The 16,854-nt window shown below is 41.5% G+C and overlaps 1 long non-coding RNA gene and 1 other non-coding gene across 2 annotated transcripts in view; both read left to right on the top strand.

Annotated features, from left to right (window-relative positions):
* LOC126161625 (uncharacterized) overlaps positions 1-16,854 on the top strand; it is a 1,324,793-nt gene that overhangs the window by 873,752 nt on the left and 434,187 nt on the right. The window lies entirely within an intron of this gene.
* Positions 16,459-16,533, top strand: Trnat-ugu (transfer RNA threonine (anticodon UGU)). Its single transcript has one exon. It is a non-coding gene; the product is annotated as a tRNA-Thr (tRNA).

Genomic DNA, 16,854 nt, shown 5'->3' on the forward strand with positions numbered 1-16,854 from the left:
ATTCATGAAAGGCAGCACAACAGTTGGAATCACCAGACTGTCGTACAGATTTGAAATCAGGATGCGTGGGATAACCACGGGAGTGCTCCTGCTGTCATACCACATCGTCGTATGCACCTCGGACCATAACTCCAGGTGTAGGTTCAGTGTGTCTAGCACGCAGACAGGTTGGATTCACGCACTTAACTAGCCTCCTCCTAACCAACACTTGGCCATCAGTGGCAAGGAGGCAGGACCGCCTTTTAACAAAAAACACAACAGACCTCTTCATTCCGCCCTCCAATCATCTCACATCACATAACTGAAGTCACAGAGCTATCCTTGAAGTAGCTAATTTGTGACAGTTCGTTGCGTCACGGTGCTGCAGACGCAATACTAATCGCCACAGCCATAAGCCGAACACGACGTCGTTCCTTCTCGGTAGTGTCACGTGGCCGTCCGGAGCTTTCCGTCACTACCCCTGCCAGCAGTCATATGCAGTGGCCAAGTCCTGACAATTCTTCTTACTGTATTGCGGAGGGAACATCCAGCTTCTCGTAGCCGTATTATATGACCTTGCTCAAAATAATTGAGCTGTTGATAATGGCGTCGTCGTTGTCTTTTAGGCATTCTTCACTAACGTCAGCTCACTATATCCACTCTCAGAGGTAATACAACCTCATGACAGCTACAGCGTGTGTGTAAAGCAAATCTTATTATATACTCTTGGTGACGGCACTAGCGCCGCTCTTATCCGACTTCAATAGACATCATCTTTCGGCTGTAGAAACATGCCTGCCAACTTTCGTTTATCTCGCACAACTCCTTGCTGGTGTTGCAGTTTTTCTTCTGTCAGTGAATAGATCGTATGTTTCTCGGCAACCAATTATCAGATGTTCTCAGAGTGGAAAGATAGAAAGCGAGCAGCTGGGAGTGGGAACTGCCAATAGAAACTTATTTACCCAAAAAAGAAACGAATTTATTTTGGTCGAAATCAATGCTGCACATTACAGAATACAAAATTCACACGAGTTTATTGCTGTCAGGCTAAACAGAAGTACATAAGCTCCACAGGCACTAAAAAGACTGTATTAAATATGCATCAATGCAGCCAATTTACAGTAAACAGCTAGGCTCTCATTCATTGCCTTGACGTGCACACTGCCGCTAAGATAGGATCACACACGGAGCCCAGATTGCACACACAGCGCTTGAAATACGGTTGGCTGAGCATGCCGCGCACTCTAGCGTAACGCGATGTTGTTGTTGTGGTCTTCAGTCCTGAGACTTGTTTGATGCACCTCTCCATGCTACTCTATCCTGTGCAAGCTTCTTCATCTCCCAGTACCTACTGCAACCTACATCCTTCTGAATCTGCTTAGTGAATTCATCTCTTTGTCCCCCTCTACGATTTTTACCCTCCACGCAGCCCTCCAGTACTAAATTGGTGATCCCTTGATGCCTCAGAACATGTCCTACCAACCGATCCCTTCTTCTGGTCAAGTTGTGCCACAAACTTATCTTCTCCCCAATCCTATTCAATACTTCCTCATTAGTTATGTGATCTACCCATCTAATCTTCAGCATTCTTTTGTAGCACCACATTTCGAAAGCTTCTATTCTCTTATTGTCCAAACTATTTACCGTCCATGTTTCACTTCCATACATGGCTACACTCCATACAAATACTTTCAGAAATGACTTCCTGACACTTAAATCTATACTCGACGTTAACAAATTTGCTTTCCTTGCCATTGCCAGTCACATTTTATATCCTCTCTACTTCGACCATCATCAGTTATTTTGCTCCCCAAATAGCAGAACTCCTTTACTATTTTAAGTGTCTCATTTCCTAATCTAATACCCTCTACATCACCCGACTTAATTTGACTACATTCCATTATCCTCGTTTTGCTTCTGTTGATGTTCATCTTATATCCTCCCTTCAAGACACCATCCATTCCGTTCAACTGCTCTTCCAAGTCCTTTGCTGTCTCTGACAGAATTACAATGTCATCGGCGAACCTCAAAGTTTTTATTTCTTCTCCATGGATTTTAATACCTACTCCGAATTTTTCTTTTGTTTCCTTTACTGCTTGCTCAATATACAGATTGAATAACATCGGGGAGAGGCTACAACCCTGTCTTACTCCCTTCCCAACCACTGCTTCCCTTTCATGTCCCTCGACTCTTATAACTGCCATCTGGTTTCTGTACAAATTGTAAATAGCCTTTCGCTCCCTGTATTTTACCCCTGCCACCTTTAGAATTTGAAAGAGAGTATTCCAGTCAACATTGTCAAAAGCTTTCTCTAAGTCTACAGATGCTAGAAACGTAATTTTCACATCTGTCAACACCTGCTTTCTTTGGGATTGGAATTATTATATTCTTCTTGAAGTCTGAGGGTATTTCGCCTGTTTCATACATCTTGCTCACCAGATGTTAGTTTTGTCAGGACTGGCTCTCCCAAGGCCGTCAGTAGTTTCAATGGAATGTTGTCTACTCCGGGGGCCTTGTTTCGACTTAGGTCTTTCAGTGCTCTGTCAAACTCTTCACGCAGTATCGTATCTCCCATTTCATCTTCATCTACATCCTCTTCCATTTCCATAATATTGTCCTCAAGTACATCGCCCTTGTATAGACCCGCTATATACTCCTTCCACCTTTCTGATTTCCCTTCTTTGCTTAGAACTGGGTTTCCATCTGAGCTCTTGATGTTCATACAAGTGGTTCTCTTATCTCCAAAGGTCTCTTTAATTTTCCTGTAGGCTGTATCTATCTTACCCCTAGTGAGATAAGCCTCTACATCCTTACATTTGTCCTCTAGCCATCCCTGCTCAGCCATTTTGCACTTCCTGTCGATCTCATTTTTGAGACGTTTGTATTCCTTTTTGCCTGCTTCATTTACTGCATTTTTATATTTTCTCCTTTCATCAATTAAATTCAATGTTTCTTCTCTTACCCAAGGATTTCTACTAGCCCTCGTCTTTTTACCTACTTGATCCTCTGCTGCCTTCACTACTTCATCCCTCAAAGCTACCCATTCTTCTTCTACTGTATTTCTTTCCCCCATTCGTGTCAATTGTTCCCTTATGCTCTCCCTGAAACTCTGTACAACCTCTGGTTCGTTCATTTTATCCAGGTCCCATCTCCTTAAATTCCTACCTTTTTGCAGTTTCTTCAGTTTTAATCTATAGGTCATAACCAATAGATTGTGGTCAGAGTCTACATCTGCCCCTGGAAATGTCTTAGAATTTAAAACCTGGTTCCTAAATCTCTGTCTTACCATTATATAATCTATCTGATACCTTTTAGTATCTCCAGGGTTCTTCCATGTATACAACCTCCTATCATGATTCTTAAACCAAGTGTTAGCTATGATTAAGTTGTGCTCTGTGCAAAATTATACCAGGCGGCTTCCTCTTTCATTTCTTAGCCCCAATCCATATTCACCTACTACGTTTCCTTCTCTCCCTTTTCCTACACTCGAATTCCAGTCACCCATGACTATTAAATTTTCGTCTCCCTTCACTATATGAATAATTTCTTTTATTTTATCATACATTTCTTCAATTTCTTCGTCATCTACAGAGCTAGTTGGCATATATACTTGTACTACTGTAGTAGGTGTGGGCTTCGTATCTATCTTAGCCACAATAATGCGTTCACTATGCTGTTTGTAGTAGCTTACCCGCACGCCTATTTTTATTCATTATTAAACCTACTCCTGCATTACCTCTATTTGATTTTGTATTTGTAATCCTGTATTCACCTGACCAAAAGTCTTGTTCCTCCTGCCACCGAACTTCACTAATTCCCACTATATCTAACTTTAACCTATCCATTTCCCTTTTTAAATTTTCTAACCTACCTGCCCGATTAAAGGATCTGACATTCCACGCTCCGATCCGTAGAACGCCAGTTTTCTTTCTCCTGATAACGACGTCCTCTTGAGTAGTCCCCGCCCGGAGATCCGAATGGGGGACTATTTTACCTCCGGAATATTTTACCCAAGAGGACGCCATCATCATTTAATCATACAGTAGAGCTGCATGCCCTCGGGAAAAAATTACGGCCGTAGTTTCCCCTTGCTTTCAGCCGTTCGCAGTACCAGCACAGCAAGGCCGTTTTGGTTATTGTTACAAGGCCAGATCAGTCAATCATCCAGACTGTTGCCCTTGCAACTACTGAAAAAGCTGGCCTCTCAACAGATACCCCTCCGTTGTGGTTGTACCTACGGTACGGCTATCTGTATCGCTGAGGCACGCAAGCCTCCCCACCAACGGCAAGGTCCATGGTTCATAGGGGGGTGGGGGGGGGGGGGGGGGGGCGTAACGCGATAGTACTCGACAACGTGCAAAGATACACTAGAGCGAAGACGTCTATCGATAGCAGGTTCATGAGCCGATAAACAACTTACAGTGGCTGACAGATCTGGAAAACGAACGACAGCGCAAAAGTACGAGGGTCTTTCAATAAGTAATGAAACGCTTTGTTTCTCTGGAACACTTTCTGTTTAGAAAAATGTGGAATTTGCTGTGGGACATAGTAGAATCTTCCCGCTGCAGCCCCGATAGTTTCATGAAGTTCCGACAGATGGCGGCGCTATATGTATTCTTCGAAATGGCGTCTGTAACGGAGGTGCTTTCCAAGCAGAGAGCTATCACTAAATTTCTTTTGGCGGAAAACCGCAGATATTCATAGGAGAATGTGTAAGGAGATTTTGGGCGAGGCGTGTGTAATCATCGTGACGGCGTGCATACAACTGTGACTTCGGAAATGTTATAATGTGCGTGCACTCTCATTCGAGGTGATTGACTGATATCAATCAAACAAGTCACCGCTCAAAAAATGGTTCAAATGGCTCTGAGCGCTATGGGACTCAACTGCTGTGGTCATCAATCCCCTAGAACTTAGAACTACTTAAACCTAAGTAACCTAAGGACATCCCACACACCCATGCCCGAGGCAGGATTCGAACCTGCGACCGTAGCAGCAGCGCGGCTCCGGACTGGAGCGCCTAGAACCGCACGGCCACCGCGGCCGGCAGTCACCGCTCAGTTGGTCGTCTCTGTTGGTAGTGCTGACATACTCGTTCAAAAACGTTGGGGTACTCAAAGATGTGTGCCCCCCTAGGATAACAGAAAACCATAAAGAGCAACGAGATTGGCCCAATGAAGGATGCACTCTGCGGCAAGCAGCTGGTGGATGATGGCGAGGTTACTGATGCAGCAAGACAATGGCTCCGACGTCGACCAGTAGAGTGATTCTATGCAGGATTACAGGAGCTCCCCAGTGAGATGGCAAAGGCCGTCGCATTGAACGGAGATTATGTTGAAAATTAGGGTTTTGTAGGCAATTGTTGCCTTACTTACTGAACGCCACTCGTATCTTTGCGTCGAGGTAGATCAAGACAGTATGGGCGTCACGCGAGTTTGCGTTACCCCGTTGAGTTAACATCGTAGCAACCTCGAAGATAGTGCACAGCCATCGGCCTTAAATCGTCAGAAAAATAGTAACTGCTGCCCAAATTACTGATTATGCAAACCACAGGTGATCGTCCAGTGAACTCAATGGCACTACAAACCATCAAGTGTGACAACGTTCATTTTCCTCGAAATCTGCGCACTGATGCTGTACGCAGGACCGGTACACATCTGAAGGACGATGAGGTGTCCCGTTTACAATGTTGTTAGACGCACCGCTGTCCGTGCCTCTGCTGCCGCATCAAGTCTAGCTGCGAGAATCGTCGCCGTGCTAGCGGTCCGTGGCGCTGTAGACTTCGTCGCACTGTCCGCGTGGATACTTGTATTGCTGCAGATTGGCCAATTACTGACGGCGCACAGTGGGCCAGAATCTTGAAAACGTGGCCAAAAAGGAAAAAAAAAGTTTAAAGATGGGGATTTTGGACTATCAGGTTGGCAGCAGCAATGCTGGGACAACTGAATGCCGGCTGTGCGGATGACCAGATGTTCATTTGTTCGGTAATATCTCAGGTCAAATGCGGCAGTTCATTGTTAACGTGCGCGCAGCTGGCCAGGCTACAAAAACAGTCGTGTTGTTGAAGGAAGTTATTTATGTTTTGTGCAAGTGAAACCAATACTTTCAATATGGAATGTATTCCAGGAGGTATGTACTAGTGAAAAAACACTTGTATCACTATTAAATCATCAATTATGCACGTTTACATTTCAATTAACGTACTACAGGGAAATGAATGACAAAATCGTAAAATTCGCTTAAAAAATAGAGATAAGTTACGAATTCCACGACATTCCGCTTTCTTTTGCGCTGTGTACGCAAGTACATATTATTACCTTTGTAAATTAAGCTTCAAATCCTGCGACTAGTTGCGACTCTGGCTTTGAGCCACGTTTTAAGCGACACTTGCAAAATGTCATTGTTCAGAAATCTTCAAAAATTACAGTAGAATCAATTAATTATGAGTTTTATTTGTACAATTTAAATTACAATCGACACGTAGAAGCATTGTAAAGAATAAAATAATTAGAAAAATGACGAAAAGTGTAACACAGATTTTTTTTAAATTTCAGTTTCATCTGATCTAGCGTATTCCAGAATCGGATTTTCGAGGAAAGATATTTTTCTAATAACAAAAGAGTATTTGTCAAATGATTTGGAAGGGGTCATAGAACATTTGGAAAGGTCGTTGACAGAAAAAAGTGGCCATACAATTAAAATTCCCTATGATATGAGGCCTACTATTTCGAGTTTGTTAACAAAGTTAAGAAGCAAGTATAAGGAAGCAACTCGGCGACAAGGATATTTTTTCAAGAAGAACGAAACCTGGTTAAATACAATAGTATATATTCCGATTGATTCGAAACCTGCAAGTGTGACTAAATCAACAAGCCGACCTGCCACAAAATTTGAAACATTATCTGATAGGTCTAAAAGAAGGAGAACTGAGGAGATTCGTACGAAGTTCAGTCCTGTCGAATTATCGTTCGCTGCGCAAATGAGTCTTCGATCTTCGGGGCACCCAGATGCTGCGAAGATTGTGAAAGACGTCACACTCTCAAGTCCATCCAAGGTGAAAAAATACAAGGCAGGCTTGCGATTTTCAACATCATCGCCATCCTCATATGATGCAAATGAAGGTCTAGCACTCCTTTTCGACTTGAAATTGTCGAAAGAATCTTACCAGCATTTGAGAAATGGGGCTAAAGGAAAAGGCTTAAACACACTATATCCACCGTATTCAGCTGTTTTGGTAGCAAGAAAAGCTTGCTGCCCTCCAGACGTAACCCTCACTTTTACCGAATCAAAAGCTGAGGTACGTTTGCAAGCTTTGTTAGACCACACTGTTCAACGTGTTCTACTGCTGAAACGAGACGATATTTTACATATGAATGATTCGGAAATGTCTAATATGGGCCTTATTTGTAAGTGGGGCTTTGACGGAACCTCCGGGCAATGCATGTATAAAATGAAGTTTTCAGATTCGAGTATTTCAGATGCAACTTTATTTTTCACTTCGCTTGTTCCACTGAATCTTGCAGGTGTAAATGAAGAAACTAAAGAAGAAAAGATCTTATGGATTAATCCGAAGCCGCCTTCAACCCTCTTTTGCAGACCACTAAAGTTAGAATTTACAAAGGAAACATAGCAAACGTCTTTAAATGAGAAAGCGTATTACGACAAACAGATCGAACAACTCCAGTCATTCGAAACAGTTATTCATGGGAAAGACATTTCCATTCAATACAATTTAAGCAGACCATGGTAGATGGTAAAGTATGCAATGCCATCACCAACACGAAATCTGCGCAACGGTGCTCTCTCTGCCCAATTTAATAGCATTAACGATGTTTTGAAAAAACAAGTTACCGCCGATTATCTGCAGTACGGACTATCAACTCTTCACGCCTGGATTCGATGTTTTGAATGTTGTATTCATTTGGCATACCAAATGAAAACAAAAAAGTGGCAGGCACGTAAAGCAGAAGATAAAGAGGAAAAAGCAATACTGAAAGCCAACATTCAAAAAGCTTTCAAAGAGCAGCTTGGAATTGTAATTGACATGCCGAAACAAGTACGAATGACGGAAAACACCGCTCGACGTTTTTTTTTAAAACACTCCAACATCAGCGCTGATGACTGGAGTTTCCGAAGAACTAATCCACCGTTTCCATATAATTTTGCAGACGATTTCGAGCGGACGTCAGATCGACGTTGAAAAGTTTCGAGCATACGCCTTCGCAACTGCCAGGCACTACGTGAAAGAATACCCCTGGTACAACATGCCAACAGCAGTCCATAGATTGTTGATTCACGGTCCAGACATTATTTCTTCGGCCATTTTACCCATCGGTCAACTATCGGAGGATGCTCAGGAATCAACCAATAAGTTGATAAAGCAATATCGCCTGAGTTTTTCTCGAAAGTTTTCAAGAGTTAAGACTATGGAAGACGTGTTCAGGAGATTGTTGGCAACGACAGACCCTACGTTTCTTCCTTACGCAAATCTTCGCCGAAGAAACTGAAGAGTTTGTCGCCAGAAGCCGTTGCCCTCTTAGTTCCTGTGGCGGAAGACTATGAAGATTCAGATGCAGATGCAGATAATGAGGAAACAGTGTTGGAGGATGATGACGATTCAGTTGAAGCAGAAGATGAAAAAGAATAAGAAAATGAAAACTTGTAAATTAAGTTATAAAAAATTTACAAAATAAATAATTGTAATTAAAATGAAATAATTTTTTGTAATATTTTACACCATCTTGTAACCTATATTTGGTCCTTTCTTCGAGTTTTCCACTTTTTTGGTTTTTTTTAAGCATTAACTACAACAACCCCTAAATACTGACTTTTATATGAATAAAAATATATAAATACAAATAAATAAAAAGACATAGATTTTTACCGCCATCTTGGAGCCACCATTTTTAAATTTTTTGACCTCTGTCATCATCAGTAACCTCGATAATTCCCTAAAAATTACTTTTATACGTAAAAAATGATAGTAGTGTACATAGAGCCTGCCATCTTGGGTCCGCCATTTTGTTTTTTTCACTTTTTGATATCATATTCTTAATCAGAAACTCCGTAAACCCTTACATACTAAGTTTGGTACAAATTGAACAACTACTTATATTTTGACCAGCTTTTTGGGATTCTGACCCACTGTGCGGCGGTATGATCCTGCTGGGCCGAGCAAACAGTGTGTTTGGCCTGTCAGGCGCTAGTCTCGCTGGCCCGTTGAGATCCTGAATAGCGTTGATTGTACTCCTGAATCTTTTCGCTCCATATTCGCTTAACGGTCGTGGGATCTCGACCAACGCGAGCAGCAATATCGCGGAACTATACCGCAGTCTAGATAAGCCACGATGCTGCCGCTGTCGAATTCCGACACGTACTGATAGACTCCTACCTTCTTAACATGAGCTGTAACACTATCTTTTCACAACCAACCAATATTCAAATGCGATATCTGAATGAGTAACACATTGCATAATCTTGCCTTGTATGCAGAACGTAAATAGCGTTTCTCCTACCTGCTGTGTGCGGTTGCTTTACAATGTTAATCATTTGAATAGCTAAGCATGTTTCATGCCAATTGGCGTTTGTTTAGTGCCACCACGTTGTTGCAAATTTATTTGCAACAGTGTGCAGCTTAAAAGTTACCAAGGGATGTGGCGTAGTGGTTAGCATACTGGACTCGTAGTCGGAAGGAATACGATTCAAACCCACACCCGACCATCCTGATTTAAGTTTTGCGTGATTCCCTAAATAGCCTCCTTTGAAAGAACAAGGCCGATTTCCTTACCCATCCTTCCCTAATCCGAGCTTGTGCTCCGTCTCTAAAGACCTCCTTGTCGACAGGCAGTTACGTACTAATCTCCCACTCCTCCTCCTATCTTAAAAGTTTCCCTCTAGTAAGTAAAACACAGTGTATACATGTTGCATATAACGGTAAAGCTTGTGTAAAGTGCAAAATCACCATACTCTCTTACACTGTAGAACAAAAATGTGAAATTTGCTCGGCGTGTCCTCACTGCCGTCTGGCGATGAGACCAGGGCTGAAACAAGCCGCGGTGGGATAAATTATTTATTCTAAATCTGTGGCTCGTTACAGTTTTAGTCTTAACAGTTTTTCGTTCTTTCGGTTCAGGCCAAATGAGGATCACGTTAAGATAGCTATTTACTTCTGTTTTATTTCATCCTTCTCCAAAACTCTTTCATTTTCTCTGAGAGAGCTCTTTTCCTCGCAAATAACAATTTTTTTTCTCTTTGTTACATCTTTCTGAAAATGTTTAAATTTCCAAACTGCTTGACTTTTAGTTCTTACCAGGTGAGACTGATAGAAGAGGTAGAGAATATACAACAAAAAGCGGCGCGTTTCGTCAGGACATCTTAATCCATGTGAGAGCACTACTGAGATGCCCAACAGCCTTCAGTGACAGACAATGCAGGAGAGCCGTTGTGCATCACGGAGAGGCTATTGAAATTTCGATAGAGTACATTCAGGGAAGAGTCGTACAACGTACTACTTCCTCCGACATACGTCACGCGAAATGACCACAACGAGATAATTCGAGAAATTACAACTAATACGGAGGCTTATAGACAACTATTCTTTTCACGCGAAATTCGCGAATGCAGCAGGGAAGGGAGGGAGGAGGGGGGGAGGAATCACGTAATGATTCCAGAAGTAACCTCCGCCACACATCAACAGGTGGCTTGCGGAGTATTGATGGTCTCTGTTGAGTAGGGTCTAGGGGCTCCTATTCAATCTGCATATCTTATAAGTTCTTGTCTGGTTCTCACCCCTCTTCTCTCTCTGTTTTCCTGTTTTGTAAAAATTTGTAGATCTTCTTTGTTAATCTGGCTTTCTTCATTCTCTCTAGACGTCGTGGTCTCATCTGTTATTTTAGGGCAGAATGAAGATATTTCGTTGTTTAGTATCAAACCCCAATTGCCATCTTTCTCCTTGATTAGACCTGATATTTTTCGCAAGATTCTGACTTCTTTCTTTTCCAAATCGTCTGATTTTTTTCATGCAGATAAAAGTAGTGTTTCATATCCATAGAGGAGTTCCAGTTTTACAGCTCTATTTTAATGCCTTAATTTCACATCTGTAAAAAAACGTTTTTTGTTGCATAGATTTTTCATTTTCTTTTATGCTCTTTCCAGTTTTTCAATTCAGCTTTGATTGCTTCCTTTTCACTTTTATCTGTATATTTTCACCCAGATATCTGTTTTCTTGGTGTTACCATACTTTGTTTTTAAAATATTTCGTGAGTTATTTTCAGTGGACATGCATTATGTCTTTTCAAAATATATTTGTAGACCTTCGTGTTCAGCTGTCTCCTGTCTGCAAAGGCCAAACGATTTATTGCTTCTTTCGAACCATCCACTTTTATTCAGTTGTTAACTCTTTTGTTTTTCTTCCTTTATTTTCCAGTCTCCTATAACTTTTTCTAGCACTCTGTTGATTAATAGTGGTGACAAGCACTCTCCTTGTCCAACTCCTTATACAGTTTAGAAGGGACTTCAGATACTGTGTTTGTAAGAGTTCGTTTAGTTGTTTCGAGAGTTTTCCTATCTGCTGAATTTTCCTTATGTTTTGAGAAGAGTGTCTCTTTGTATCAATTCATAAGCCTTTTTAAAATCAACAAATATTGCCATACCTTTCACTTTGATATTTTCATATATCTAATTATTTGTTTCAAGTTTTGAATATGCTATGGACAAGATCTTACTCGAAAGTCCAGTTTGATACTCTCCAATTTGTTCATCTAATTGAAGTTTTAATTTGCCCAGAAGAGCTTTAATTTTGTATTATTTTAAGTCCGCTCGGACGGGCCATTGAGGTCCAACGGTACCGACCGGCCGCCGTGTCATCCTTAGCCCATAGGCATCACTGGATGCCTATATGGAGGGGCATGTGGTCAGAACATTGCTCTTCCGGCCGTATGTCAGTTTATGAGACTGTTTTTAGTATATTACCGAAATAATTTCCGACTGAACGCAGTGTTTGCGTTCGTCTCCCATCCTAAACATCAACAAAGCCTCCTTACCCCATTATTACTGTCATGTGGACGTCGCTCCACATTGCTCCAGTTCCCTTCAAATCCTGGTCTGCCAGTCACTCTAGCCTGTTGTTTTCATTCGCTTATCTTCTTCTTCGCCAGCACAAGAAATTCCTTTCTCTTATATATCAAACATCTTCGTACATCCGTTACATCTCAAGAGATCAACTTACACAGTTTCGATTAATGCGACACCAGCGTGTTAGCATTCCCCCGTTCCTGCATAACTGCTATTCGTATCCACTCCAACTGCAACTTCAGTAAGCTTCCACAACCAGGCAATTTAATCTTCCTATCAGATGTAACTTTCCCCTTGTTATTTTCCTACGCATCGTGCTGTCATCTCCCCTTTTCACTTTCTCCTTTAATTTCCTTACCATGGGCTGGCCTCACCCTACTGATTCTTTCTTAGCGTTTATACCGTCAAACGGGCCCCCGTGTTTCTCACGAAATTTACTTACAGGTCGAATGCCGTTTATGTCGTCACAGTTTTCCTCAGGAAAAACTCAGTTGTGTGAACTCAGTCGTATCGTACTGTAACTGTTCTTCTAGTGTATTTTCTAGCGTGTACAGTGGGATCAGCCAAGCATTGTCTAAAACTGCCAGAAGCCTTACTCTGAGTAGCCCGTGTACCTGACCAACGGTCATTGACCCGCCGCGCTGATTCGATACAGGTCTGGTTCACCTCGCTGTCTCGCAAGCTAGCACGCCGCGCGTTGACCTATACGAGCTGGTGGCGCGCTTCCTGCTTGCACCTACACAGAATCTGTGTTTTTCTTCCACTGGACCTACCATATCAAGCACACCGCTGCATATCAAGACACCTGCCCCGTCGCCGTCCCAAGCAGTATACTAACAGAACCCGTCCGGCCATACAAATGTTTTCTGTGGGTTCCCCAAATCGTTTAAGACAAATGTTGGGATGAAATGTCAAATCAGAACACTTTCAGCTGTCTAAATTAGCAGTTGTATTTTATTCGTGTTACCAGTTTCATTACGCCATCTTTAGGCCCTTGTGTAAAGAAATTGATAACAGTGTAAAATACATAACAAAAAGGTTGGTGTACATTATTTTTAAGAAATCAAATTACATACAGTGCTAATGTGTAGTAAACATAGAACAAATATATGGCATATTTATTTTATTCCCTAATTTATATTCGTACAGTGTGCAACTCTTCTCTCATTTTATTCCTTAATTTATTTTTAACTTTGATGTCACTCCCAGTAGAGTTTGCTTTTGTTGTATGTGTACTACACATTACCACTATATATAATTTGATTTCTTATAAAACAATTACACCGCCCCTTTTGTTACGTATTTTACACTGTTATCATGGTAATCTTACCGAGCGAGGTGGCGCAGTGGACTCGAATTCAGGAGGACGATGATTCAAACCCGCGTCCGGCCATCCTGATTTAGGTTTTCCGTGGTTTCCCTAAATTGCTTCAGGCAAATGCCGGGATGGTTCCTTTGAAAGGGCACGGCCGATTTCCTTCCCCATCCTTTCCTAATCCGATGAGACCAATGGTCACGCTGTTTGGTCACCTCCCCCAACCAACCAACCAACCAACCAACCATTCGTATGTTTACGCAGAGGCCTGAAGAAGGCGTAATGTAACGTTGAAACTGGTAGCACAGGTAAAATAAAACTGGAAAATTAGGCTGTTGAAGAAGGTCGGATTTTCCATTTTCCATTGAACAGCCAACGTCCCACAATCATCTCGTATAAAGATGGTCTTACAGATAAGTATTAGGATGGTTTCTTTTTTTCAAATTAAACGGCTAATTTGCTTTCGTGTCTTTCTCTAACGCACTTCTCATTCTCTGATAACATCCTCATCGACGCTACGTATAACTCGAATCTTCTGGTGTTTCTTTTTATTGCGGGCCGGTGTGGCCGAGCGGTTTTAGGCGCTTCAGGCTGGAACCGCGCGACCGCTACGGTCGCAGGTTCGAATCCTGCCTCGGGCATGGATGTGTGTGATGTCCTTAGGTTAGTTAGGTTTAAGTAGTTCTAAGTTCTAGGGGACTGATGACCTGAGATGTTAAGTCCCATAGTGCTCAGAGCCATTTGAGCCATTTTTCTTTTTTGTTCTGACTCCCAAGTGTTGGTCCTTTCTACTTTTCGAAATTCAGGTCCCACATTTTAAGGGTGTAATATTTTTCACGGATTGAGTAGGTATCATATACAACCAGAAGCCTTTATAATTCGATACGATTTATTGGACCAGTAATTAGTTCTTGAGACACTGCTGACACATCATCAGATGTTGGTAATACATGAACGTTATTTTCTGGCTCATGTGCAGTAGGCGCTACGCCCTTGATGCCGGCAAAAATAACGGACATTTCGGGAGAAGTTAATGAAATGTGTATGAAGCGTAACGGCCGATAGGGTTTAGGGTACTTACGTTGCATCTTGGTATCCACGGCAAATTTATTCTGACAATGTACACTGCAGCCACCTTAAGCTTACACCCACACACACCTTGAGTCCTCCAAGGAATTATCCACTGCAGTATCGAGAACAGAACCGGAGTCCTTCGAATGGCAACCGGACATACTGACCACTGTGCTATGGTAGCAGACTACAGTATGTAGATTCACTCAGTTTTGCCATAGACAGACAATGAATATAAATGCAAAGACTATGAGGGTGCTAGATATTACACTTGGCTACATTCCGATCTTAGACATGAGCTGCATTAAATTACGCAATAAAATACTTACGAGCGTAGATAATTGACGCAAGTGCTTTTTTTTATTCCAGGGCAGTCCTCTATTCGATATAATAACCAGGGTAGTGCGGTAGACTTTTTACAATTTGTCGTATCGGAAGACTCCAGCCTTAAATCCTAGTTTACAGTTTTTAATTTATCGCGCCGTAGTTGTCCTACAATCCGTACAAATACTTTCAGGAAAGACTTCCAACTCTTAAATCTATATCCGATGTTAACAAATTTCTCTTCTACTTCTTGTAGACTGGTACGGGCAAGAAATGCGTTTCTGAAAACGAGAAATTTAATAACATCGAATATATATATTAAGTGCTAGGAAATCTGTTATGAAGGTATTTGTATGGAGGGCAGCATTGTATGGGATTGAAACATGGGCTATAAACAGTTTAGACAAGAAGAGAATAGAATCTTTCGCATTATGGTGTTACAGAAGAATGGTGAAGATTAGATGGATATATCGCGTAATTAATGTGGGCATTCAGTAGAGTTGGGGAGACAAGAAATTTGTGGCTGAACTTGGCTAGGAGAGGCGATCGGTTGATAAGACACATTCGGAGACATCAGAGGAAAACCAATTTAATGTTGGAGGGAAGTGTGATGGGTAAAAATTGTAGAGGGAGAACAAAAGATGAATATATTAAGGAGATTCAGAAGGACGAAAGTTGCAGTAACTATGTAAAGGTGAAGAGGCTTCCACAGGATAGTGTAGCAAGGAACTGCCTCAAACCAGGCTGAAGATAAGTACAATAACTGCAAGAGCAACAGCTGTCTTACCAATTTCTTTCTTAGTTTCACATTTCTTCTGTAATTTTTGAGACATCCAGTTTATCGACCGTTCTTCGTATTACAAAATAGATTTTAATACTTGACTTGGTATAGGCTATCCCACTGGTGTAAATGTGTGACTTGATGTATATATATATATATATATATATATATATATATATATATATATATATATATATATATATATATATATATATATATATATATATGTATGTATGTTTTACAAATGTCAATGGAAAAAGTCAATTTTTTACTTTGTTAACAACGCTCTTTTCCGTGAAATTTAATAAGAGCGCAAGAGAGCCCTCTCCCGAGCGCCCTTAATCCTCTCATCCATCAACTCTGTTTCATCAGCAGCGTTTTAAAAGACAACAAGTGCTTTTCATAAATTTAAACTCATGTAAATATTTCCTCTCGTTTTAATGTTTTTAAATTATCTGCTTTTTTATAAAACCCCGTTTTGATTGGAGAGCTGCAAAATTTTACAGCTGCCTTCCTCGCTTGTTGGCCGTCCAAATGAAATAACGACAAAGAAATACGATTTCCGCAACACTCATCGTTATTATTTTTCTGAATGCCCACAGATTTCACGTTTCGTAACCGTGCTTCCAAACCACAATATCAAAGCTGTATACTTATATGGATATGGTTTCTGTTCTTTCGGACATGTCCGAAAGAACAGACGCCATATCCACATAAGTAAACAGTTCTGGCCTCACCGGCCATGACCTCCTTGTTCTGTGCGGATGCACACATATTCCCGAAACTCTTACGGGACGAGTAATGAGTGTGTTGGGTTGGAACACTAAGAATGTAGTATGTCGACATACAAGGTGAGAATGTGGGTCTCAAGGGGAGCGTGTAAGGGATAAATCCCTGCAGTCGCACTGTACTCTGTGCCCTCGGTGGCTCAGATGGATAGAGCGTCTGCCATGTAAGCAGGAGATCCCGGGTTCGAGTCCCGGTCGGGGCACAAATTTTCACCTGTCGCCGCTGATATATATATATATCAACGCCTTTTAGCAGCTGAAGGTATTAATATAACTCTAATATCAAAGCTACGCTGACACATCAAGTTTTCAATAACGAAGGTTTAGCATTTAATATGGATGCGTAGACAATATTTATTCCATTTGTTAAACAGCTCCCAGGCGAGTAAAAATGCGATGCATGTTTCCGTACATGACTTGAATGCTAGACGCCATATTTTCGATTACCGGATACTGTTGAGTTTTGTGGCCCCCAAAATCCTCTGCCCTCAGTTATTATGAGTTCTATCTTTAGGACATTTAAA

The sequence above is a fragment of the Schistocerca cancellata genome, chromosome 2 (genome assembly GCF_023864275.1).
Source record: "Schistocerca cancellata isolate TAMUIC-IGC-003103 chromosome 2, iqSchCanc2.1, whole genome shotgun sequence".
Taxonomy (NCBI): Eukaryota; Metazoa; Arthropoda; class Insecta; order Orthoptera; family Acrididae; genus Schistocerca; species Schistocerca cancellata.